Source organism: Odontesthes bonariensis, chromosome 8, assembly GCF_027942865.1.
Source record: "Odontesthes bonariensis isolate fOdoBon6 chromosome 8, fOdoBon6.hap1, whole genome shotgun sequence".
NCBI classification, from domain to species: domain Eukaryota; kingdom Metazoa; phylum Chordata; class Actinopteri; order Atheriniformes; family Atherinopsidae; genus Odontesthes; species Odontesthes bonariensis.
Window position 1 is genome coordinate 22,619,693 of NC_134513.1, and position 3,717 is coordinate 22,623,409.

The following is a 3,717-nucleotide window of genomic DNA, read 5'->3' on the forward strand; positions in this document are numbered from 1 at the left end:
GCCGTGATCGTATAGTGGTTAGTACTCTGCGTTGTGGTCGCAGCAACCCCGGTTTGAATCCGGGTCACGGCAAACCTCCGACTGAAATTATTTGCATCGCTGAAATAAGATCCCACTCACATTTCTTAAACTTTAAAAAAAAAATTATTTTGTCTACAGGCCTCTGTCCCGTATCAAAGGTCTGAAAGAATCAAACAGCACAAATGCAGAACGTCTGCCCATTTAAAGAGCATAAAAGGGGTCAAAGTATCAAACAGGCCCCAATGAGAAATAGTGCCTTTTTAATGAGTCGCCAAGGCCGCATATGTTCTGTGTTTTTTAGCTCTTCTAAAGGGAGGGTTTTCACACACCGCCACACCCAAAGTATAAACATCCTAACAACAGAAGATGAAAATCGTGTGCCAAATGAATGGATGGATAGACCTGACAAAAAAGAACCAAACAAAAAGGCTGGACTTTTGCGCTGGACAATGTGAGGGTATATTGAGGATCAACATCTGTGTTGGACGATGTGGAGACTTTCCCAGATAGATGCCAGATATGTTGTTGTAACGACTAAATGCATGATAGAAACTGAGGCTGATTTGATCTGAAACGCATCTGAAACTGATGGTTTCTCATCACTTTTTGTGTTTATTTAACTGATAAACAGGCCCAAGCCCCTGGCTCCCTTCCAGAACTCATTTGGTACAGCAGAGAACTGCAGGTGTCCCATGATACGCATCTTAAGCCTGGTTACATGCATTCATACAGGATTAATGAAAAGGATGTGGGCTTTGCTCCCTTCGATAGCTCAGTTGGTAGAGCGGAGGACTGTAGGTGCCTAACAACAGTTATCCTTAGGTCGCTGGTTCAATTCCGGCTCGAAGGATGTGCCAAGCTTTTGTATACAGAGGCTCTTTTGGCCAACTCCGTCAATCCTTTCAAAGCTTTTGGAATATGCTGTTTTACGAAAGACTGTTCCACTCTCTATCAGATTTGCTAAGTGCTAGTGGCGCAATGGATAACGCGTCTGACTGCGGAACAGAAGATTCTAGGTTCAACTCCTGGCTAGCTCGGCACGCTGGTTTTAGTCTCTCACTTCTCCCACTGCTTTAGAACAGGATCGCTTTAAACCTTCTACTCCCTGGGTATCCCAGCTCACTTACGCCCCAAAGATACCTCACAGTGTGTTGTCTTGCAACACATGTGGCTGACCCCACACCGTAAGGAAAGCTCGTCTTCCTCTTTATCTCTGCTGTCAATGATTTTACTCCAAACAAAAAAAAAACCATGCCTGCCAGCCACATGCCGCAGAGCTACATATGCTATCCTTGGGATACGAAGGTGTTTCGGATCACATCAAAGCCACACACGACAAATACCCACAACCGGCCGTGATCGTATAGTGGTTAGTACTCTGCGTTGTGGTCGCAGCAACCCCGGTTCGAATCTGGGTCACGGCAACCCCCCCGACTGAATTTGTTTGCATCGCTGAAAAAAGATCCCACTTTCAACTTACATTTCTTAAACTTTAAAAAAAATAATTTTGTCTACAGGCCCCTGTCCCGTATCTAAGGTCTGAAAGAATCAAACAGCACAAATGCAGAAGGTCTGCCCATTTAAAGAGCATAAAAGGGGTCAAAGTATCAAACAGGCCCCAATGAGAAATAGTGCCTTTTTAATGAGTCGCCAAGAACGCATATGTTCTGTGTTTTTTAGCTCTTCTAAAGGGAGGGTTTTCACACACCGCCACACCCAAAGTATAAACATCCTAACAACAGAAGATGAAAATCGTGTGCCAAATGAATGGGTGGATAGACCTGACAAAAAAAGAACCAAAACAAAAAGGCTGGACTTTTGCGCTGGACAATAGGTGCGTTTATATGGACACGTTTAATCTGATTAAATGCACGTTTAAACCGATTAAATGCACGTTTAAACCGATTACACGTGTAAAGAGATTAAATATGCGTCATGTAAACAGTCAAATAATCTCTTTAAATATAAACGGGTTAAATATTTAAGCCCATTACAATAGGTGGTTTGGACCGTTCATATAATCCTATTGAAGGAGGAAACTCCCCATATATCCAGGCGCACCTGGATAAAACGATTATTAGAACACGTTTCATGGCACTGCGCAAGTGTAAGGGCGCGCGAGATAACGTTAATAAAGACTGTGTAGTTCTAGTTAAAGGGCAGACAACGGAAGATATCGAAGTTAAAATGACGGCGACGGTGAAGAAGAACAAAAATTGGTCGGGGGAGGAAACGGTGTTTTTATTGAAAACGTTGCAGGAGCAAAATATCATGTCAAAACTGTACGGGAGGAAAATGAGGAACTCGGAAATCTTTAATGATGTCCACACAGCCTTGAAAGAGGCAGGGTTTGACCGGTCCGTTGAACAGATTAAGTCAAGATGGAAAGCCCTGAAGGCCGCCTACTCCAATGCCAAAAGGCAAAATGGTAAAAGCGGATCAAGCCCAGCCAATTTCGCGTACCAGACGGAAATGGACGACATACTGGGAGGCAGACCCCTTTCGGACGTCAGCCATGGTGTCGATGTCGGATTTGAGGAGGAGATAAATGTTACTAGTAAGTAGCCAAAGATCTTTTTTCTATGTGTGTAGCACCAGTATGTAGGCTATAACAGCCTGTCTGACCAAGAGTGGAAGTTAGCCTGTGTCACCACAACCCGCTACATGTTTTAAGTTGTCCATACAATTAATAAAATCAAACCCATTAAATCCAACTGTCCTACCTGAAATCGGTGTCTCGGTCACAGGAAAGCTCACAATTATGTCAAACTAATCCACTTGGTTTACGAAGATGAAGCAACTGCAGACGTGCTAGCATCCTCATCAACTGAACAGTTGTGTACAATCCTCTCAGTTTATCCGTTTCGTCGGCAGATGTCATTTTTAACGCGTATTATGTTTTGTAAAGAAGAGGCGTTGTGTAACATAATTTAAAATCAAACAGGGCATTAACATTAATGGCAGGCAGGCAGGCAGGCAGAGTCATACGTGGCTGGCAGCATCAGCATCACATTCTTCTTCCTTCATAGGTTCCCGTACTCCAGTGTATGAAACGGTTAGAAAAACAAACCGACAGCCTCGCGCGACCAAATAGACATCTTTGCGTGCGAGTTCTAGTCGGGATTTTAAATGTTATTTTATTTTTTTTAAAGAAAAAAAAAAACTGAGCACCTCATTTTTTCATGTAACACAAAGCAAAGAAACAGCTCAGACATACTGCAACATTTGTTAAAACATCGTCCTATCGGATTAAATTGCTGTAACATGTAAACTCGGAAGAAATTTAATCTCTTTATTTGTGGCTCATGTATAGTTCCGTCGAATTCTAATAAACCGATTACATGTAATCTCTTTAAACGAAACGTGTCCATATAAACGCACCTAATGTGAGGGTATATTGAGGATCAACATCTGTGTTGGACGATGTGGAGACTTTCCCAGATAGATGCCAGATATGTTTTTGTAAGGACTAAATGCATGATAGAAACTGAGGCTGATTTGATCTGAAACGCATCTGAAACTGATGGTTTCTCATCACTTTTTGTGTTTATTTAACTGATAAACAGGCCCAAGCCCCTGGCTCCCTTCCATAACTCATTTGGTACAGCAGAGAACTGCAGGTGTCCCATGATAGGCATCTTAAGCCTGGTTACATGCATTCATACAGGATTCATGAAAAGGATGTCAGCTTTGCTC

At 42.6% G+C, this 3,717-nt stretch overlaps 2 non-coding genes across 2 annotated transcripts; both read left to right on the top strand.

Annotated features, from left to right (window-relative positions):
* On the top strand, window positions 1-72 carry trnah-gug (transfer RNA histidin (anticodon GUG)). The gene has a single exon. It is a non-coding gene; the product is annotated as a tRNA-His (tRNA).
* A 710-nt stretch (window positions 73-782) lies between these two features.
* trnay-gua (transfer RNA tyrosine (anticodon GUA)) lies at window positions 783-871 on the top strand. The gene is given in 2 exon segments: window positions 783-819; window positions 836-871. It is a non-coding gene; the product is annotated as a tRNA-Tyr (tRNA).
* The last annotated feature ends 2,846 nt before the right edge of the window (window positions 872-3,717 follow it).